The sequence below is a fragment of the Calypte anna genome, chromosome 2, assembly GCF_003957555.1.
Source record: "Calypte anna isolate BGI_N300 chromosome 2, bCalAnn1_v1.p, whole genome shotgun sequence".
Taxonomy (NCBI): domain Eukaryota; kingdom Metazoa; phylum Chordata; class Aves; order Apodiformes; family Trochilidae; genus Calypte; species Calypte anna.
Window position 1 is genome coordinate 116,655,237 of NC_044245.1, and position 24,485 is coordinate 116,679,721.

Here is a 24,485-nt window from a genome sequence, read left to right on the forward strand (position 1 = left end):
CTTGTGCCTTTGGGATGTCCTAGTGCACCCCTCCCAGCCTCCAGCTGCTGCTCCATAACGGCTGGTGTCTCCTGTTGGTCCTATGGGATATCTGCCAGGCCTGAGTAAGTGCATTAGAGTCTCTGATGGATTTCTAGGGGCTATATACAAGAGCTCAGACACCAGTCCACACTAACAAGGCTCCTGTAGACATCTAGCTGTAATCTGCAGCTAACTCCCACCCTGTGTGTCCTACCTCAGCTGACTGTCTGCACTCCCTCTGCTAGCAGCAGTGACAGCTCCAGAGGAAATTCAGCTCATTTTAGGCAGGTTGGACAAATCTCTCTTTGGAGTGCCTTCCTCTCTTTGTAAAGAGGAACTTAGACAGATGAGATAGGTATCTAATAACCAGCTAACACTGAACACAATGTGACCCACCAGTTGTTTTTAGAGATGCGGCTGTGCAAGAGATACTGATTGAAGATTACAGCCCATGATTCATGGTGCAAGGACTCACTAACACTGAGGACAGATACAACACATGTGCACCTATACTGTAAAATTCTGCACCTGGGTCTCCTCAGGAGTACTTCAGCCCTGGCAACGTGAACTCCTAGATCCTTTGTTCCTGTTTGCATCCTCTCAGAGTCTACAAACTGAGACGTCTCTGTTTTGTCTGCAGCACTTGAATCACTGAAGAAGCAAAGCTGTGTGTGCCCTAATACATAAAGATCCTCACAAAAACAGCAAAGAGGAGCAATTTCCTCATGTTAATCCAGTAATTTAGTTGAAGGAACACTCAGGCAGCAGGTGGGAGACCTGTGCTCAGCCTTGCTCTCAGCCTTTCATATCACTTCTCCAGAGCCCTTTCTAAAGGCAGAGAGAAGAAACAGTTGACAGAATTCATGAGAGCATACAATCTGATTTGTAGAGCATTCTTCTGAGAGAGGAGAAATCAGCACTTCAGTTTCTGCAGCAGCTATTATTTATTTCATCAAATGGTTGCCTGATACAAGCCACAAACATTAACTGGCACAGAGAGTTGTAATATCAAAGTTCTTTGTTCTTGTTCTTATACCCCAAGTAACTATGGATATGAAAAATGAGTAAAGATTACATAATTCATTTGCCTCTTTATACATCAAGTCATCAAAAGCCTATTGAAATATTGCTTCCTGCTCACTGCATCACACAGCCCCACTAATCAGGCCTGGAAGTTCGTTAAGGTGATTAATACAGCAACAGAGCCTTTTTGCATGGAGTGATGTAAAGGTGGAGGACAGAGCCTGGCTCTTCTCATTGTTGCCCAGTGACAAGATTAGAGGCAAAGGGTACAAACTGAAACACAGGCCTTTCCCTCTGAAAGTAAAGAAGAACTTTTCCAGTGTGAGGATGGCAGAGCGCTGGCACAGGCTGCCCAGATTTGTGGAGTCTCCATCCTTGGAGATATTCAAAAGCTGTCTGGACAGTCCCAGGTAATGGGGTTAAGGTGTCCCTTCTTGAGCATGGGGTTGGACCAAATAACCTGAAAAGCTCCTATCCCACCTCAGCCACTCTGGGACCTTATGTTGTTTCATTCACTGGGTCTGGAGGAGCTCCAGCCGAGTGGTGCCAGTTGGGATCACCCCAAGTGCTTCAAGGCTGCTTCACAGACTGTGACCAGCAGAACTCGAGCACCAAAGTCTGGAGACTGCTGAAAACCCCTGCAGAAGAGAGAACCTTGTAAAAAGAAAATAGATTACTCAGGCACATGACACATTCTGTTTTGCCCCAGGGAAAACTACTGGGAAAGGTCACTGATTCAATTTATTTCTGACCCACTTTAAACTTTGTATAAAGGACACAATTCAGTGAGCTCATTTACACTAGGCTGAACAGCAGTTAATATGCCTTGGGTGCTAGTCATTTCAATTAACAAAAACTAATAATTTTGACTGAAAAATGTAAGCAGATACGTTTTCTTCCTCACAGCCCAATGCACAGGATCTCCACCAATTTCTGTCAACCCATGAAGTGCAGTGAGGATTGCCTCCTCTCTTTAAGGCCACATTCAGTATTTGGCTGCATCCTGCCCTCTCACAAAGCCTCACCTGTCACTCAGTGGGAAATCCACAATCCTGGTTGTTGTTTCAGGACACAGTTTGTCCTTCCAACAACAGGCATGCTGTTTTCCTTTGTTAGCCCATCCTTCTTTTTCTGAACAACAATAACAAAAGCCTTATGTAATTAAAACTGTAGCTCTGCTTTAAAATGTTTATAAAGGCAGCCTGAAGGAATGTGTTACATAGCAATGTGTATATAGAATTGTACATAGATTTTCCCTTAGACAGTGAGAAATGGGGAGAAACAAATTGTTTTGCTATAAAAACTGACTGGCCATCCAAAATAAATTAAAACAATCATTCAGAGGGCAAAATGTGATTTTTTTTTTCTGGAAAATTAGAAATATAATCGATGGCATAGTGTTACAAATAGTTAATAGCATTTAAAAGATTAGCAGCCTTATTTTTCTGTAGCTCCCTCTAGCTTGGTAGCTGGACCAATATATTTCTAAGTTTAGACCAATGAAGATGCAGACTAAATATAGGACATAAAACAACACTTTATGAAAACAAAAATCCAAAATTTTCAGCAGTGGGTGTCTTTGGTAGGAGTTTCACTCTTAGGTGACTGGATGCAGATCTTACTCATTTCAGTGGGAGTTGTGGGAATAGGCATTTCTGAATTCGGACACTTCCATGCAGCTGTATCAGTCTATCTATACATGATGGAGATTTGAACCTGCTCTTCATTTTCCCAAACCATTTATTTTCAGCTTCATTCTTTTCTCTGCTTCTCTATCTGAAGCTTTTTTTCCCCCGCTCATATTTAAAAAAGACATCACTCTGTGAAGTCCCACACATCTCCAATCTGGGGACTGGCTCTCTGTGCTATACCATCAAACTTCCTAACTTTGATGAGGCCAAGAGGAATGAGATTCCCCCCCTAGTAATAGTAGGAAATATGACAAGATGTTGTTCAGTCAAGTATTGACTTTTTTGGTTTCATGTCATCTTTAAGTGACATATGGAATCTAAATTCACAAGTTGTAATGACAAAACAGGAGGGAAGAAGCACTACTGACAGAGAGTACTTCAAAAAGCTGGGGAAGTTATCACACTGCTCTGCCATCACAAGCCACCCAGGAGATGAAAGGCCAGCCTAGCTACTGCCAGGTATGCTCTGAACAGCTTTAAAGATATTCCCCTTCTCCAGCTGCAGGAGTTAGGGACATCCTGCAGAATTTAAATGTCATTTCTGGACAGAGTCAGGTTAGCAATAACTATTAAGGAGCAGACACTTCTCTTCAGTATATGCATAAAGAAAAAATTAACTTGGATCATTTTACTGTCAAAGTCTACATTAAGTGCAGAAAGTAACAGTAATCCCAGAACAAACATCATGGAACAATATTGTTTCCTTCTCAAATCAAGAAAGTTCATTTCAAAGTTGAACAATTGCCCTTTTCCACCTAAACTGCAACATTTTTTCAATGAAACTTGACCCACTGGAAGAAGAGTAAGAGCCACCTTTCTTTAAGAAAACAACATATGACTCCTCTTGCCTTCTATCTATGACTAATCCCAATTAGAATTTGCTCTTTTTATAAATATTCAGGTATCATTTGACACGCTGTTGAAGGAAGATAAATCTGAAACCATTTCTGGATGAGGGAGAATCACAAAGATCATTCACAGGAGGCAAATGCACTCATCTGTGAGAAATGGGAAGTGAAAGCTCTACGAGGATGGAGCACTCTCAAACTATCTGAAGCACTTGATGGATCCTTTCCCACCCTCCGTGATTAATAGAATGCATAAGCTATTCAGTCTCCAAGCATTTTGCTTGAGGAAGCTTTGATTTGAAAAATGAGACAAGTGCTTCCAATGCTGTCATTGATAGGAAATTAGGTGATAAAAGAGAGCACATTTAAGGAGCTCTTAAATATTCATAATTAGAGCTGTCAAACTGCTATACTATCCCCTCTCTCTTATTGCATTTACCCAAATGTTCTGTCAGGAGTAATGAAAACAGCAAAGCCAGGGGGATGTGATAGTACTAAAGTGCTTCAGAAGTAATCACAGGAGGACAAACAAGGTGGGCTTTTTTTGGTCCAGACCACAATAAAAATATAATTATCAAGTTAGATGTATCTAATAGTTCATTTTCTATCTTGTAAGTTTTGAGCTGCTTTGTTTTTGTTTTTTTTAATGAATGGTCTGGTACCGTCAGAGGTTTCTCCTTCTGCTGCTTCCCTTCTGTTTGGTGCAGTAACAGACCACTTGACTTACAAGCTTTTGATCATTTTCCTAGAAATACATTCCAGGATGATTTTCCTCATTACTGAAAAAAAAGCCCAGAGAAAATTATCTAATGCAGACTTTTAATAACAAGCAAAAAAAAAATTTTAATCATTTTAATATTATGAAAATTACATTTATTCATACAGATTTTTGTTTCTAAAGCCCCATACTGACAGGAGGGGCCATCAAACCAGGTTATCCCAAATATGAAAGTAGGTATACTCAGAAATGAGGTATTCAAATTGTTATGACATTCATTAACTTTTGTTCTAGGATTCTGTTAATTTAGAGCTCCAACTCATCTCTAACTTTTTTGGTCAGTTTTATACACAGTGTAGCAAGAAACTGAAGAATTTCACCAGCAACTGTGAGACTTGTTCAAACAGGAAAACAGTGCTGACTGGACAAAAAAAAAACCAGTGTCCTGACTGGACAAAGTCTCTGCCACAAATATTTCCAGATGAGCAATATCTGCTAAGAATGCAACTTCTCACCACTTGGTTCATCACTCAAAAAAAATCTTCTGTGATTAGAGCTGCTCCTGTAGAGGACAATCTTTTCTTCATTTATGGTTTTCCATCAAGCTTATAAAGGTATGAGTTCCTCCCCATTCCACGCTGGGAGGTCAGGCAAACAAACTGCAGCTGGGGCTTTAACCTGATTTAAAGAGCAGTGTGGTGGCTTCCAGCTGCCTCCAGCATCCATTATGTTGGTCCTTATAGAGCAGCAAGGGCAGATTACAATTTGTTACCTAGCACATACTGCTGGGACCATTTCTAAATTGGAACAGAGTTAGAAGGTTGACTTGAAATCTGCCTGGGAGGTAGGGAGGAAGAATGAGGCAGTAATCAGTACACAGCAATGTTATCCTATGGGTTTGGTAGAGGAAATGAAGACAAACTGCTTTGGCAATTGGCACTTCAGGAGGAGGTATGCATGAAGAATGGAACTATTTCCATTCTACTCCACTCCATCCCACTTTGTATGGATCTGTATCCCTACACTAATGAAACAAGACCAGCTTGTAAAAATCAAAGGGATTGGCACCTCAGTTTCAAGTCTCTCCTGAGAGGTATCACAGTTAGGGCTAGGGAAAATCAATGATTCACAAAATGTATTGATCATATAAAAACTGATTTTATAATATCCTATATATATAATATAATATAATATATATAATAATATACTTTAAAATCCCCAAATCCTAAGTGTATGCTATTCTTCTGTTGAGGACACATTGTTTGGATACTCAATGCCAAAAACTTTTTTTTTAGATTCAGAGGGAGGCAGAAAACAGTGTTTTCTCCTCAAACTGGAATGACTGGCACCACATTGCAACCTCCTTTACAATTGTAGAAAAAAAACAAATATTGCACTTGAAAAACTCCAAAGGGCTCCAAGTACAACTGGACTTTACAGCTTGTTAGGCTGGATCAATATGATGGTCTTTCTGGAACAAGCAAACATTGTTCCTCATTCCCCTGTGCAAAGTGGTGGGTGGATACTGAAACATTTCTGCTGTCACTTTTTGATTTTATGTTATGTGGCTTCATGTTGATTCTTAATTTGCTGCTTTTTATAGATGAAGTGTAAGGAATACAGTTGAACAAATGTTATCACCCCACCAAAAAAAAAAACCAAAAAAACCCAAAAAAAACCCAACACCAACCTGCTGTGAATATTGATTTGCATTTTTGAACAAAGTCACTGGGATTGCAGTCCTAGTTTATTTCTGATAAGTAATCCAGTGAATTCTCTAATGAGAAGCAGCCACAGCTGTGAGCAGGGAGTGCTGTGCTTTGAGTGTGACTCAGGTCTGGCAGGGAAAAGTGAAGGGGCTTTGTCCAACCACCTTAATACAGGTCACCCCTCCTCACATTTCAGGACCTGGCTAAGGCTATGAGGACAATGACACAACCTGGCTTCCCCCTTCACACAGGTCAGGACAGGACTTGTCCTCACCCTTCAGCAGCATCAGAGCACTCAGGGGTGCCACTCTGAATTTCTGCCTCAAAGATGTCAAAAGGAAGAATCAAAAGATATTGCAGACTTGGTTTTGTTTGGTTTGGTTTGGTTTGGTTTGATTTGGTTTGGTTTGATTTGGTTTTGGGTGGGTTTTTTGTGTATGTGTTGTTTGGTTGGGGTTTTTTACATTCCCATCATGGCTTGATCCAAAGAACTGACCTAGAGATATTTTGGGAGTCACTCCTGAATTTCAATAGCATGAGTAGGAGCAGAAGTGCAGCCTAATGTAACAATACATACAGCATACCTGTGTGAGTGCTTTCCAGTGCAGGAAGCCACCTGGTTTTAATCTTGTACTGAAATACTTAGAGTATCTTTGTCTTCAACCAAGCAGAATAAGCAGGACAATATTGACAGAATTACAGAAATACAGCAGCAAGTACACATAGTTAAATCCTAAGCCAGCAGGAAATCTCTGAGGGACTTGGACTGGATTGTTTTGTGCTACCTCTTCACAGACATGTTAAAGACATATATACTACTTTTATATTGTATCCCAGAGCACCGTGCTGCTGTACCTGAAAGCCTATAGTTTCAAAGAGAACAAAGAATAGAAACCTCCACATCCCCTAATCCCTTCACGAGGAAAACCCATTAATTTTTAATGTGCTTTTCTGCTGGTTCATCCCCTGAGCTGACCCATTCCAAGGTCAAGTGAGCATCAGTGACACATGGAAAGCAGCAGAGCTCCATGATCAGGGAAGCAGGGGCAGAAAATGGCAGCACCACCCTCTTTCAGCAGCACCCAAGCCCCCTTCAACCAGTTACCTGTATTGTCACCACACCCTGGATGTCCCAGTGGGACATTCACTATGAGTAAAAATGTAAGCAAGGGAAGAAATGATACAGGACAAGAGAATGGAGGAGAAAAAATACCTTCTTTAGAGGAGATAACAAGGAAACAAGAAGAAAAAAAACTCCAGGTAGGAAATACATACATAGCACCTTGAATGGTCTCTACACGTCAAGGTGCCACACAAGAAAAGATCACCTCACCTACCTGTGACACCTACATAATGAGGCTATACTCGAGTTACTCAAATTGCCACTAAGTTTACTCAAGAGAAAAAGACACTTCTAGGGAAAGCTCTGTCTTTTCTCCAAGTAGTTATCAATAATATCTCAGTATTTCTTGTTTGTTTCCACAGGCTCTAAAAGGAGCCTGAACAACCAGCTCTGTGTGAACACATCCAGTGTAGACACCTAACGCTGCTTGAGGTTAACACCATAGCATCCTCCTACAGACTTCTGCACAGTCTCCTCTGCTTCTTGTTGTTCTCTGGGACTCTTGAGCACCATGTTTTCCACTTATCAGAGCAGGGTGCCCATCACAGACAAAAGTTGTCACACTGCCAGCTGAATGCTTGGGAAGCCAGGACCCAGCACACCACAACACACAAGACAAGCAGGCTTAAATGTCCCAGGGCATACACTGCCAGTTTCTAGCTACAAAGCCAAATGCCTGGACAAGTAACAACCACTGTGTTCCTCCCACTGTGAGGACTCTGAGAAGTCATGTAGAAACAGCAACGATGTCTACTTCAAACCTGTCAAATACAACTACCTGTGGTAATCTGTCCTCCACAGGCTGGGCTAAGCTCTTACGTAAATCCAGTGAAGTCAGCAAGAAGATGTAAGAGGAACAGAGCACAAGTCCTGGTAGGATGAGAACAGCAGGCATATTCAGTAGCATACTAATTCAGTTCACTAAACTGGGCACTTGCCCATTTTATTTAAATAATCATAGTGAAAGAGACATTTATAGAATGAAAAGTTTGGAACAAAGTTTGATTTAAACAAAATCGAATGAAATAAAAAGGTACATTTTCAGCTGGCAGACAGAAATAGACTATATTTGGATTTTGGTCAGAAATCCAAGGACTGTTTTTAACGCCTCTAAATGTGGCAGCAGAATTCTGAGGTTCCTGGTACTGGAAGTGATTCCGGAGGCACATCCTTTTTGGGAGAAGATTAGGGTAATTTTCCACACATTTATGTTTATTAATAGAAGGAGGGAGAAAGGTTCAACTGCCTCAGAATTGATGGAACCTTGTAAAAGCCTCAGTGCTGCAAAAAGCTTCTGTCCAGAGATTGTACTTGGTGCTCTTAGAGAAATTTTGCATCAAAGTATTGAATCTGTCATTTACCCACCTCTTCACATCAAGAGAAGTTGAGAAGTTATCAGGAGTCTGTGATGCATTTGAGATGCAAACCTGTTTTCAGGCAGCTATTTGAGTAAAATGACTCCGGGTTCAATTCACACTGATGAGCCATGAAGAGTGACAGAGATTTAGGTCCACGGTGGCCTTCCAAAGGGTGTTAGCAGAATCTGCAGACCCTTGTTGAACAATGCCACAGAGATATCTCTTCTGGGGGGGGCTTCTGGCCTGACAAATTGCAGGCTTTCAGTATTTTTGGATGGATTTGGGCCAACAGCCAAGTGACCTTGAGCTCATCGTGTTCTGCCAGCTGTTCTCTGATGCTGCCTGCCTACTTCCCACCTCCCTCCCTGTCCTCACCTGCAGAGCACAGGGGTGTCAGCTCATCCTCATTGGACAAATCCCCTTGCTCCCTCCTACCCAGCAGAGAACAAGTCTTCACAAGGCCACACTCTTCAAACTCATTGACTTTAGTGGAATAGCTTCAGGTTTTACCTGTGTGGCAGACAGAAAGGAGATGTGCAGTGAGGACCACTGATGTATTTGTGGGGAGCTGGGGGGTGATGTAACCCTTTCAACATGTTTGTACAATCCTGTGTCCTCCACAACACCTCTGACCAGCACCATTGCAGCAGGAGACACTTGCCAGGGCTGAAGGAGCAGTGAAAATGGGAACATTGCCACAACCCAGAGGTGTGACTGCAGCTCTTCAAGGGCCCATTTGGGTCACCTTTGGCTGCCAGCTCTGGGGCTGACAGGAAGCATTTCTGCACAGACTGTGCAAATTTGCCCAGGACCCCGAGTGAGCACTTGGCTGTGAATGTCTTCAATGTCACAGCTCCCTTGTTATCTGTATTCAAGCCAAGAAACATCAGGCAAGCTCAGGATGAATAGACAAGCTATTGCCTACCCCTTGAACTGCTCAACAGGAAAGCTGTAAATCAAAAAGATGACTTCATGGGACCTCTTGGTACTTTGCAAATCCAACTGCAGTTATTTGCACCCTAGATGGAAGGGCTGAGACCTCGGCGACCCTGAGAACCTTCTGTGTATCTACACACGCACTCATCTTCCCATGAAACATCATCAGGTTAACTACCTGCATTCAGAGGCATTTAAACCTTGTGATCTGAGTGGAAGAGGAAAGCTGAAAGCAGGGTACTTATTTATAATGAAGGCATTTACGGAAGCAAGACACTTATATCTGTTTACTGCGTGGTACCAAATAGAGGATTCTTTGAGCATGTGCATCAGATAATTGAGAAAAATGTATCACCATTATCTTTGTTAAATATCTCACTAGTGTGAAAGAAGGACTAAAGGTCATCTGTCAAATGTAGTTGAGAGGCAGGAAAAAAAATCCCTCATGTTGGATATCTTGAAACCTTTAGGCTCGTGATATTTTTGTTGAACAGAGAAAATGTGATCAATGAATCATTAGGAGTCCTGTGCCTGATAATGGAGGTCAAGAGTGCCTTTTGATGATGAGTTTAAGACACTTTTATTAACCTGTCTCAAGATGGTTGATTACTTTCTAATGTGATGAGACCCTCTCCAGCACTTGAATTTTAAATATTTAGAGATCATCATTGTCAAATCCTCCTCAATAATGCTTCACAATACATGAATTATTGTGCAAATGAAACTAAAGGTAGTTTTTAATAAAATCAGGGAGATTTTAGTATTCTGTAAAGATTAATACTGTTTTATAAAGTCCTTGCTAAAGTAAGGGTACTAATAGGTAGATACCTGAAAATTAATAAGGAACTAAAGGGTTCTCATTTTCTTTTCCCACTAAGGTTCTGAGTATGTAAAAATACTAATTTCTAATTCTAACTGCCCCCAGTTAAATTCTGTCACACTATAGCAGTGCGTATGTGAGAAGAAATTAAATCATCTCTGCTCAGGTCCTAAGGAGCAAAGCAACTCTCAGCCTTGATGCTTTCTGATACAAAATCCATTTTGCATCTCACTGGAAATATAGATTACATTCACATTCACTTCACAATTCTGTTACATGGTGAAAGAAGTGCAAAGCCATGTCTGACTAAATGAGAATCAGGCCATCGCAGATAAATTTTCACTCCTGTTTCAGAATCCCAATTCCCATTTTATTTACACCAAAATGAATCACAAGTTAATCTATTTAAACTCATTGGACTGTATGAATGGGAAAACAGAGTAAGGAATATCTTAATTGGAAAGGATGAGCAGCAGTGCTCCATATTTAAATGTTCTGTACAGTTAGAATATATAGGATTTTGTTCATGCAAACTTTTTAAAAACTCTGACAGCTTAGGCCTTTTTTTCTTTTGAAAGACAATTCCAGCATCAGTTCTGAATTTACAGAAAGAAACAAAGCACAGATTTTCATCAGGTTCTGCCAGCCCCAACTATTCATGGTAGCTGGGTTTCCTATATCATTATCACCTGGTGATGAGTTAGAGGATAAATTATTGAGTCACTAATTAGGCTGGTAGCTACTCAAATTCATATGAATTTACTTTATTGTACAGCTATGTGACATAATGCTCAATTGTCTCATCTGCCATCTGCTTTGGTGTCAAGAAGTGATTTTTTCCAAATGACATTCTGTTGTCAATTGCAGCATTCTTGACATTTCTCGATGTCTTTGTTGAAAAGTTTGTGGACTACTTCATGTTTCCACACAAAAGTGTTGTTGATCACCATCAGTACTATGGGACTTGCTGTTCATGGCAGTGGGAGGGATCACACACTCTGCCATTTCCATGCAGCACCCTAGGATATTCTGAAGCTTTCTCCCAGTTCTCTGCCAGCTTCACTGCTGAGTGAAGAATTCAGATGGCTTCACTTGCACTATTTGCTATTTTGCTCTTCACTTGCTCTACACATTCAATGTTCTTCTGACACTACATGCAAGTATGACAGCAGAAAAATTAGTGATGATCATGAGATCTTATTCACCTCATATAGGTCAGGTCTGCAAAGAGTTAACATGTTACTGAGGTGCTCAGCTGAACTGTTCTCAATTTAATCTCGTATGGACTGGCTGTGTGCTGTACTGTGTTATGCTGGGTAGTGTCTCGTATTCTATGAGGAACCTCTCATTATACAGATGCTGTACACAGAACAATTATATACTGGTTCATGAGGTAAATATAAATCAACAACAAAAAAAAAATTGGTTTATTCTTTGAGGTACTAAAAGGAAGGCCATTTGCAAGACCTGGAAAGCATATTACTGATTTTTGTGGCGGTTATCAAAGCCTAAAAAAGTTTATGTAGACATATTTGAAAGCTTTTAGGGGACAGTAATAAGAATTAAAAGTCTGGAGAACCAATATCAGGCAAAGGATGGGTTAGAGGCCCAATCAGTGCAATTTTGGGAGGTATTTGCCATTTGAAGTGCTGCAAGTGTGTAATTTTTTGAATTCTTTACTCAATTTGTCTCGCCCACAAACATGAACATGTTCTCTTGGGGAACATTTTAAAGATGGCGAGGAACTGTATGTAATAGGTGGGAAAAGCTTTCTTGCTGAGGGCTCATTCACAGTGCTCATGTGGGTATATAACACAAGTTATAGGGATTTTAATAACTGTCTGAGTATTTGGAAGATTCATAGAATCATAGAACAGTTAAGGTTGGAAGGGACCCTAAAGATACATTAAAGTACCATTAAAGATACAAAATAGACATTCCAGAAGGAAGAATCATCCTTCAGGAAGACCTGGATAAGCTGGAAGAACAAGAACCCTATAGATTTCAACAGGGGCAGCCTGGGAAAATGTTAGCCAGGAGTGCAGCACAGAGTGGAATCCACCTGGCTGAAGAGTAGCTCTGTGGAAAGGGAGCTGGGGGTTCTGTTGGACCACAAGATCAATATGGGTGACCAGGGTGCTACAGTGGCAAAGAAAGCCAACAGGATGCTGGGTTGAATCAACAAGGGCATCATCAGCAAAGATAAAGAACTCATCATCCCACTCCAGTCAGTGCTTGTCAGGCCACACCTGTAATAGTGTGTTTGGTTCTGGTCCCTGGTACACAAAAGAGTTGTGGACAGGCTGAAGAGGGTTCAGAGAAGGGCCACAAAGATGGTCAAAGAACTGGGCAACATGCTGTATGAGGAAAGGCTCAGAGAATTGGGTTTGTTCAGCCTTGAGAAAAGAAGGTTTGGGGAAGACATCACCATGTTCCAGTTCTCAAAGAGTGGCCACCAAGAAGATGGAGACTCCCTTTTTACAAGGGGTCACATGGAGAAGAGGAGGAGTAATGGGTGCAAGTTACTCCTCAGAAGATCCCAGATGGACATCAGAAGAAAATTTTTTGCTATAAGAACAGTCAGCCATTGGAATAACCTCCCCAGGAAAGTCATGGATTCCCCAACATTGCACACTTCGAAGAACCAGCTTGATAAGGTGCTGGGCCATCTCATCTAAACCATATTTCTACCTAGAAAGGTTTGGCCAGATGATTCTTGATCTCCCCTTCCAACCTGGCATTCTGTGATTCTTGTACCTAATGACCAGTGCCCCACCTGTACCCTCAGAAATTAACAACACAGAGTAACTCTTTCACCTGCTTCTGTAAAACTGAGGTTCTCAAATTAGCCCCACTGACAGTCTGTGCACAAAAGCAAATATTTCAGATAGCTGGCAAGGCTGATGTAACCCAAGGAAACGCAAAGTCACACCTGTCAAGGATCAGGCTGTAGACCTGTGCTGTAGGAATGGGAAAATTTGGTTCATAAAAGCTTTTAAGATCAGGCCCTGCACAGCTTTCAGAAGGCATTTAAATAACTTTGCGTTGACAGTGTTTGAAAGTAGTTTGTACAGTACAGAAAAAGGTCACAACAGCAACATCCATTTCAACACGAGCTAATTAACATTATTTGGCCTTTTGTTTGTCAGTTCTTATAAAGTGATGTACATGGCTAGCAGTTACACAATTACTCTGTTCTACTAATGGTAACAGAGAAAAAAGTCATTAAGAAACTGTGAAAGTTGCTCGGAGGGGTTATTAACTAACAGAGAAGATATTCGCACACTTCCACTTCTCTGCTTTAAGGTTCAGCTGAGAATAAATAAAGTTTCTTTGTGGGGCTCTTCCCATAAAACATGTATGATGAAGCAAAACATGCATCCCACAACCCATATTCTATTAGAGTATAAGCACCTTTGTTTTGATACCAGAGTGAGAACACAGGACCTTCTGATTTTTTTGCACAGCAAGATTCATTATTGGAGGATTTTGCATTCAGAACTTTCAGTTAAATACAGAACCTGAACCTTTCATTTCAGAACCTGAAATGAGTATGACTGGCCTTGTGCCTGAATACCTTCCTGAATCAGACTGAAAAAAAAAAACCAACAAAAAACCAAAACAAACCCAGAGGAATTTTCCTACCTAGTTCAGCTAAAGATGAAGCCAAGAGGAGAAGTAAGGTAGCAGCCAGCATATTTTGGTGTGTCTGAACAGCCCTCATCTAGAATTAGTGTTCATTATCTTGGAAAACCTCACTCACTGCTCCCAGCACATGGAAAACCTGGCTAAATTTTGTTCTTCTCTAACAAAGTCATAGTGTAATGGCATGATTTTAGTGTTGCTACAGCAAAAGTCTGCTTAGTATTTAAAGTTAAAATGTGTCTTCTGGACTCCAAAAGCTCTATCATCCCATTTGTTTTCAGACAGAAGCATAATCTGAAAGCAACTTTTTTCCTGAAGACTGCTGTCATGCTAACACCCTAAAAGAACAAAGAACAAAGAAGCATTTCAAATTATTTCAAAGAATTCCATCTTTCAACATTTAGCAAAGAGTAAGTTTGCAACAATCAGTTGAATTTTCAAAAATTATAATGAAATCATAGCTTGTGTCTTGTTTGATCATATCTCAGCAAAGATGTTTACAAGAAACTAGTGCGTTTCTAAAAAGGAGGAATTCAAGCTCTAGTTCATAAGGTTTTAAAATTCATGCTTAATTTTATCTGCCTGGGTTTAAATTTCAAGATCCAAACAAAGGAAAACACAGGTGGTTAGCTTGCAAAGCAAATTTATAGATGAAGGTAGCTAGAAAGACTGGTTTACAAGTATTTTTCATTTCAATATGTATATATGTAGTTTTAAAAGAGTGTTCTTCATGTAGAAAATGCAAACTCAGATGTGACAGTATAAAAGTGAGATTCTTATTTTTCAAAGGATAGCAATCACTATTACATTCAAAATCTATTTTTCCTATATGTAAAACAAAGATCTCATGCCAACTTGAAGACCACTTTCTGAATACACTGATGAAAACAAAAACTTGAATTTCAAATAAAAAGAGTCTTTTGTTGAAAATTATCTTCTGTCATGGTTTAACATTGGGCCTGCAATTAACTCAGTGACAAATGCTCTCTATTAATCCCCCTCCCTGATAAAGAAAGGAGAGAGAAGAAGGGGGAGAGACTTATGGGTTGGAAACTAAACTACACAACTTTAATGAAACAGCAATGATAAAGAGAAAAAAACAATTAAATATATACAAATATACAGAAAAGCAATGCCACATTCCTCCCCCCTTCCCCCCAGTAACGCTCAAATCACCAACGTGGCTGCAGGGCAGCCCTGGGAAAGTCCAGGCTGGATTCCTGGAGTCAGGAGCTGGATGCAGGAACACACAGATATGGGCTGGCATGGATCAGGACCACAGGCAGAGGAATGGATGGAATCCTCACAGGACGCCCAAGCAAACAGGGACAGGTGGAGAAGGGCTGAAGGGAAAGGCAAAGGGTGAAGGCGAAGGCAAAGGGGTTTGACCCTTGTGATGCCTCAAATTTATACCAAGTATGGGGCATATGGGATGGAATACTCTGTTTGGTCAATTTTGGTCATTTGTCTTGTCTGTTCCTCCCTTAAGGAGAGTTTCAGGTGTGACCTCTTCATTCCCTTTCTCTTTCTGGAGCATAAGATGTTCCTCAGAGCTGAGCAGTATCCTTGGCTCTGCACACCAGTCTCTAGCAGTAACTACAAACACCAAGTGTTATCAGTCCTAGAAGCAGACACTGTCTGAGAAACTTGCTCTTAATTTCAGCTACTTAAAAGAAACTTAACCAAAAGCAAAATTACAAGACAAAAAGTTAGCTCTATTCAGCACAAAACCAATACATCTTCTCTTTATCTAATGTGATATTATCCACCTACTTTTTTTTTTTTTTAATATTGTTTGAGTTCAGAGGGTTTATTGAGAAAACAAATGCTTAGTGTTCGGTGTTTCCATCATAACCTATAGCCTGAACAACAGTATCTGCCAAAACTTGTCAATATCCTCAGTCCAGTCCCAAATCATCTAGAGGGTTATTTTTTTCTCTTTCTACTCAGTGAAAACATAATGAGAGTATGTTTTATCTAGAACTGTTCCTCACAGCTTGAGCAAATTGGAGAAAAGGAAATGCTGCACTCATTCAAACCATTAATTTAAAAAGACTCCTCCTTCTCCCCTACTGATCCTCTAAAACTCATTTACGAAGTATTTTTCCACTTTGCTTCCCCCTTTCTTTCTCTACTCTCTCCAGCTGTAGATGTCTGAATTTTCCTTGATGTAGGATGGAAAGCCCAGGAAAAGCCTTACCAAGTGAGTGGAAAACAATTTCTTTCCAACGTGTAGCAGTGCCCACAGCAAATGTAGAGCTGGGATTTTCCATGATCCTCTAGTTGACAGGCAACATCAGAAAGGGTTGAGTCATAAGCTTAATTCACATCTCAAGTATTTCTCAAACTTACCATAAACTCTTTCTCAAACTTACCACCACCTGTTTCTCACAGTTACCACACCATTCAAACTTGTCACATACATCAGGAAAGTTAGTCATTTACTACAGGAAAGTTAAGCCTGGCTTACTCACACAATTTAGTAGGTTCTTCTTCCAGGTCCCCAGGAGTGCTCTGCAGACCTGCACAAGAAACACCTTCTCTAACACCCCTTAGCACAACACACAGCTGTTCTGTCCACCAGCAAACTGGCCCAGAGATTGGCTGCAAAGTTGACATAAATCAGGGAAATTCCAGCTCAGTGCATCACAGAAATAACTACAAATACTAATGGACATTATCAGGAAAGAGCAGAGAGTATGAAGAAAAGCTACAAGCACAGGAGTCAGTAAACACAGTAGAAATAATAGGTCTTGGAGATGTAGCTGAGATGTCTGCATTAATGAAGGGAAGAAAGAGGAATGACAGAAGGAAGCAAAAGGGATGAGAGGAAACCAAGACTCCAGGTGACACATTATGTGGAGTTCCTCCGGAGTGCTCAGAATGAGTCTAAGGAACAAGGCAGGTGTTGGGAAGCCCAGAGAGGAAGGTGGTACAGGATCATCCTCAGAAGAAAAGGGAAGTGTTCTTTCTCATAATTTGGGATATTTTGACATATAGAGAATGCAAACAGCTGGCTCTGTGAAAGCTATAGAGAAAGGAGCAACAGCACAGCCCAGCAATCATTTCTGTTTCCTTACAGCACCTCACTCCAACTGGTAGTCCCAGTAACAAAAACTGAACATAAATTGTATGGGTCCTCCACAGGTTTTAAACCAACAGTTAACAGTGTTGCGGATTACCCCATTCATGCACCCTTAGCTAAAGAAGCAAGTATTTTCCTTTGTCCCCATAATTTATTATGTGAAAACATGTATTGATTTTCTCTGTATTGCTCCTAACTACCGCAACACACAAAATTGCCCTCCCTTGCCTTAGCATTTTCTCAGTTACTAAGGAAAATTACAGACCCACAGTGCCAGCAGAAGGATTTTGGAAACTGCAATTCTACCCCATTGTACAGGTTTGCTGCTTTTCCTGCAGCATGGCAGCTGGTGAACAGAGGAGCAGGCTGCAGAAAACTAAAGAAAAAGAATGCACTGTGCAGAACATCTGATTTGGTTTTGTGGCAGCATGAGGGGGGCCCTGAACAGCTCAGAGAATCACTCATCCCCTCCCAAGGGCCCAAGAGCTCTGACTGCAGACTAGGACAGGGAACTTTCTGCCCCAGCACTGAGTTGAGCACTGAGCTCTGGTTGAGAAGCAGCAGGGAGGTCACCTTGTGATGGCCAGCAGCATTTGTGCTCACAATTATCCCCATCACCAACCCTCTGGGATGCTCTCAGACTCTTTGCAGGAGTGACAGATATACCTGTGTAGCAATTGGTTGAGTTTATAGTAGATTATAAGAAGGTAACCCCAAATTGATGCCAGTTTCCCTTAATGCACCAGAGTGCAAGCTCTGGTTGCTGCAGGAGTAGTTATAGGGGATCTCTGTGACTACATGAGCAGTTGTGCTATCTTTACAAGACAAACTTCTTCAAGAAGAGGTTTGGTAGGCTGCTATAGGCATGAACTATAGTGGCTCCTCCAAAGGAAGGTACTCTCACTTGTGAGTCAAGCTCCAGCTTATTGCCTCAAGGACAAAGCTAGTCTGAGAGATTGCTCTTCCTCTTTGAAAACCTAGCCATGCATTCACACTCCCACCCCACAAGCTACCTCCTTTGGTTGTGCTGATTCAGCTATCTCGTGAGAATGGTCCCAAACCTGTGAACTGACTGTGCTAATTGCTGGGATTTCTTTTTCAGCTCAAAAACTATTTTAACCAAAACTGTTGTCAGGGGGTAATGATGTAGAGTCACAGCCTTAGGCTGTAGGACATTCAATATGAAAAGCATTTACCAGAAATTCCTCTAATTTACTCTCAACCACAGCATACAACCTAGGTACAAGCTCACACAAGTTTACAGATGGTTCGTGTCTTACGTGAGTCACCTGTGGTTGAAAACCTCCCTAATATCTTGGATTGAACCTATAAAGAGTCATATTCCTCTGTACAAAAAGATCAAATCAAGACTTTTTTCCCCTTCAACTAATAACTGCCAACTTAAAATGTATGAAGACCTTGAAGTGACTGCCACTGATGTATCTAAAACACCAAGTTTGAGGCACAGAGCTGAGTATCTTTTACTTAGACACCTGCAGTGTACATTACCAGAGATCTTGCAGGAGGCAGAGTCGTGCACACAAACACATTTGCTACTTCATGGCAGGACCTGCATGTACATTCCCCAGCCTCCATCAAACTGCCTTCAACATGTATTCCATCACCATGGTGTCAAAGGTAGCTTTAAAAACTAAATAGTCTGAAAACATTGGCAAAGTGAGTGATCAGCCTCACAGATGAAGAGAAATGTGGAGAATAAAAGGTTACAAATGGGTCCTGGGGAGCCTTTTCCTTGCTGACTGCCAAGTAGTGCTAAGGCTCTGAAGACACCTTTGACAAGGAGTGTGTCTGCACATGTCATCCAGCACAGGCTGAGAGAAGGTTCAGGCTGTAGTGGTGTGTGAAATGGTTATGGTGTATGTATGAAATTATGCTTGGATTTATGGCTAGCCCCAAGTTGAACATTCCCCAATAAGTCACTGAAAAATACCATGGTCCTAAATGCATTGCATTGTTTGGCTTTCAGATCAGGTCTCATCCTTTTGCCTTTGGCAAAAGTTGACATTCAGATCTCTCTTGTACATGTGAATGCTGTTATCTGCACAGGTCTAAGTACATGTATGCAGTATTTTTACATGTGGGTAAAAGGCTGAACTTTTCCACTGAAAATGTGGCCCAAGAAACCTTTCCTAAGGCCATTCCTGAAGATGGATTGCTTCTGACTCACAAAGACATCAGAGTATGGGAGCTGGCACAGTCACCATCAGCAGACACTCAGAGATTCACAGTATTGAGCCCTTAGTTTGATTTGATGTGCCTTGTGTCCTTCTGTCAAAAATCAGGAGTGACTATGGCACAGACTTTGTGTCATGGATGAAGACTTACACATTCCACCTCCCAACAACAGAGACATTTCCAACCATGAAGCTAACCCAAGAACAGAAGAATAACTTTTGTTCTGGTAGTAAATTTAGACTTAATCCAGAGCAAATCTCTGTGCATGACAGATTTCATGTAAAAAAAGAGAAATGTGTTCCATGGATTTAAAAAAAAAACAACTTGTAGAAGAAATCTCATGCCAAAAAGTAGGTCTGCTCTAGACAGGTGATAAGAAGGAATGACCCCAGAAAAAGAACATGTTACTACATTCTTTCCATCACTGTCTGATAAAGTTCTCACTCTGATCTTTAAATTCTCTTTACAAAAAAAAAAACACCTAACAAAACCCATCCAGACCATTGCTGGTATTTCTAATATGAAGACCATGCTACAAGAAAACTTTCTCAAAGAAATCAGGTCACTTTAAAGCTCATAAAAAACCAAACCACATCCCAATCTGCTTTCAGCTTGATTCCTTAATGCATAGCAAGATAGGAATCAAGCACTTGGAAATGCCTCAAATTAGCTTAGCTTTGTTTTGTTTACCCAAAATCAGTTCAGTGAAACCACACAGTCACATCCAGTCAATTGATCAAAATAGATTATGGTCTACCAATCACTTTCCAAAATGCCTGCAGTCATCCAAATCTCCCTCCTATCTCACCAGCTATCTATGTTCTGGCTTTTGAACCAAAAATCAGGCTCTACTTAGTATCCACTTATAACTGCATTCCTGATTACCCAGTCTCTGGCTTTGGGGCTACAGCCTCCAAAGTTTTATCTTCATAGTTTTCACAAAGACAGCATTATGCTAATATCACACTAAATTTCCAGACAGGAAACCTAATCCTGCTCATTTACAAACCAAGTTTTTCAGCTTGTGAGCACAGATAGTCTCATCAGCATCAGTAGAAAAATGCACATACCAAGATTTAAGCCTGCCTCTTAACACATTTCTAGTATGGCCTTACCAGGAGAAGCAACTACCCATTATCTGTAATCAGTGATTTAAATACTCTTTCATATATAGTAAAAACTGTGAGTATCAGGCATATTTTTCTCATACCGCTGAAGCCAATCCTGATATTTCATAAAAGATAGTGACTCGGGTCTTTGCAATTTTTTCATTCCCTAAAGACAAGTTTTTTCACATTATATGGACTAATGAATAGGAAGGACTCTTTGTTTAGCCAAAGCTTCATGCCAATGACTTATAATTTGGACTGCAAATGCACTTTTATGTCCCAGGAAATCAGACTCATGCTGAAATACATGCAATACATTTTACAGGGGTAAAAAACTTATTAGGAAGCAGAATTTGGTCCACAGTTATTGGACTTAATTTAGCTTTAGTGAGCAAACAACTTCTCATATGAAGAAATCCTATAACATAAATTTTTAGTTCAAAATGTAATGAAAGAAGTCAGAGGAAGGGAATTATTTGAAGGCAGCGTGGGTATTTCTACTATTTTCCAAAATTACCAGCACTTCGGGTTTTCCTGGTAAAACTGTTCTTCATAATGATCCTCACAGCAGGCTTATGAATTGGTTGAATCATCTTGGAACTACATCTACTGCCATCCAGAGGTAATTGGCAAAAGTTTGACGAATAAATCCAAGTTAATGGTATCACTAACAGTGTGACAAGAATACTCTACGCAGAGCAGTTCCTATCAAACACGAACTTAAAGTTGTAGCCCAGCTGAACAGAAACTACAAGAATAAAAGTTATGCAGGATAATTCTTTATTCTGCTCCAACAGAGAACCAAAACCAACAGTATATCTTGTTGATGCTGTAGTTCTTCTGTTTCACCACATATGTTCTGCATTATTCTATTTGTGTTTAGGGCAAGTGCTTCTGCAAATTACACTTTTGCACCTTATGCTTTTCATACCAACCTCAACTGCAGTGGAAAGAAAAAAATCAACCAAACAAAATCAACAAAAAACTCTACAGTTTCTTCACCCTGTGGGCTCTAGAAACCCAAAACCAGAGATGACCAGAGTGAGCATTGCTAAAAATTCACCCTTAAAAATTCACCACAAAATCCTAGTAACAAAGCAAACATGAGATAATAAAACATCTATTTTTATTTTATAACAGCGATTTCTGTAATTCAACATTGATAGCACCCTTCCATCTTTCAAAAGCCCAAACTTTCCGTGACACACACATGTCCATTCACTTACAGGAGGCTGTGTGCCTGTTTATAATTCTCAGGTCTAAACTGGGAGCTACAAGCTCAAAGCACAGGCATTATTACTATGGTAAGCACCTCAGAAGCCACTTCTCACCATGGAATAGTTATCCCAAAAAATACATTATCCTATTTAACAAATCCTGCTTGGCTTACAAATCCATTCAAATATTCTTCCAGAGGCCCAACCACACCTTGAAATCACAGACTCAGAAATTGTCCTTTCTGAGTATTAGACCACTGCTTTGTATAGGAGTAACAATTTTTTAATCGGGCTTCACTAACAAGACACATGGTGAGGCTTCAAGGACACTTGAGCATGGTAACATGAGGCTCCTTCTTCAGTTATCTCTTGTGCTTACAGGGCAAAAAGTTTGGCGTTATCAGTAAACCAAGATACTCCTTCCTTCTAAACAACAGGAGGAGGCCTGTACGAAGACCATGAATTTTCTGCTTGTAATAAGTAAAATCTAACTCCGCCTACAGCCAAGCCATCCAAGATTTCAGCTTGGTCAGGATTTCTCCCATGTTCTTTAGAAGCCAGAATCCTTGAAATTATGCAAGAAGCTTTTCTAAAATTATTTTCTAAACAAATATTTAGATGCCTTTTTGGTGTTTTTTGAAACAACTGTTTTAATGTATTGTAACATCTACTTGTGACAAGTATCAAAGGCTTGCCTAATTTGCTGGAAGTGTGATACTCATAAACAAAAAAAAAAACCAGTTCAAAAGCATTTACAGGCTTCCTCTGTTGGCTGTAATTTTTCCTGTTCAATCATATATCTAGAGACTAAATCAACAGGATCAGTTCACTGCCTCCAGCAATGAAACACATACCAAAAACCACTGAAAGGAGAAAAAAGGCTAATAAAAACTTTACCTTTGAACTGCATCTGAGATTGAATATAGAATTTCCTATCACTAATCCATAACCATAAGGATGCCCTTATTAGACTATTATCACAATGTAACACTGAAGCAATGGAGTAAATGAACAATCCCATTCAGTGAATTGGGGACCACTCACACTGTAAATGACAATTTCTGAAATACAGAAAAAGGCTGGAATTCAGTTCAACACAGCAGTTGCCAGAAGGTAATTTTTACCCTCTGAGATTCTTTTTTCCTTTCTTTAGCAGGTTCAGGCTATCAGGTAAAGCAAGATGACCAGTTCCTGGCAGGCACTCCTTCTAATCCATTGATGCACAGTAACCATTAATGCTTAAAGCAACTTTGCAAGTGCAATAAGTATTACCAGTTATGTCCTGCTAACCCCAGACATTCAGTTGAAGACTTCTGGGCTTTGTACAAACAGCAGCCATAAGAATCCAATGAGTTAGCTGTATGAAAATAAAACAGGATGCTACAGGGATGAATCCAAAGGTATTGACAGGCGAAAAAGTGGAACTTGAGTTCAGAAGTATAAATTTATACCGAAATCTAAATAGTGCGTGAGCATCGCTTCAAAGGACTGTCTTTAATTTTATCCGTAATTTCAGGTGGAAAGGATGAGCTGTCCGAAACAGGGCACAGAATTCTATCAATTGCAATGCCATCTTGTGGTTAACGGGAAAACTGTCTGTGCCACCGGGCGTGGGTTTAAATGCATAGGGGACTCTGCTGCTCTCTGGTATACAAACCATGCTCAGAACTGCTGGCTTGGGAAAAGAAACAAAAACAACAACCAAAAAAAAACCCCCCAAAAACCAAAAAAAGTTATCATAGTGAGACTTACGAAGTGTAAGTTGTGATATGCTATGCATTAAAATACGAGAATCACCTATTTGTCTTCAGTTTACAAGGCTGACATTTTATTCTCATTATACACAGAATCTTTTCCATCATCCCAAAAATAATGTAAAGGCAGAGATGTAACATAGTTTAGCAGAAAATTATACCTAGTATAAAAAGGCACATCACCTTCCTTGGCTACAGTCAAGTGTCATCATGAGTTTATCTTTAGGGCACTGAGGATCAGCTTAAAATGTCATGGCCAAATGACATACACGCCATATGTCTCACACGCCAAATCATTGTAGGGATATAAAAGGATTCTTCCATAATTCTTTTATTTAAAAATACCACAGAGGTATCTTTGACCCAGCTGGCCTTTGGGTGCAGACAGAATCACCTATTTACTCCAGTTATCATTATGCTCGATGAGATACCTGCCAGTTGACCCTGCTTTCCAGAAGCCATTCCTCCCTCCCCCCCTTTTCTGTGGGGAGACTTGACCTGCATTAGTCTTTGAGGAGATATCTACTGCAATGACCATCAGATGTAATAACATATGACCAAAAAAAAAAACCCCAAAAAACCCCAAACAAACCAAACTAACAAAAAACAAAAAAAGCCATAGAAAAAGTATTTTATTGCTTCCAAGTCTTAAACCCACCCAGTGTGTGAATGTCCCAGTATAACCCTCACACAGGCAGTGACAGGGAAAGCTGCAAGGCAGTGGTTTGGCAGTGGCCATGTCTCTAAACCACAAAGCACAATCATGCTTATGGCATTTGCCTCCCCTCACATGCCAGCCCTTTCCACACATTTTCCACCTCAGCCCCACTTGTGGTGGTGGTAATGGGAAATGGGTTTGGACCCACACAGCCCCAGCCTGGGGGTCATGGAGCGTTTTATCACTATCATCAACATACCAGATCTGGGTTGGAAGGGACCTTAAAGATCATTCAGTTCCAATCCCCCCTGGCATAGGCAGGGACACCTCCCACCAGACCAGGTTGCTCAAAGCCCCATCCCACCTGGCCTTGAACACTTCCAGGGAAAGGGGATCCACCTCTCTGGGCAACCTCTTTCAGTGTCTCACCACACTCACATCGTAGAATTTCTTCCTAGTATCGAACCTAAATCTATTCTCTTCCAGCTTAAAGCCATCATCCCTTGTCCTGTCACTACACACGCTTGAAAAAATTCCCTCCCCAGCTTTCCTGCAGACCCATTCAGGTACTTGG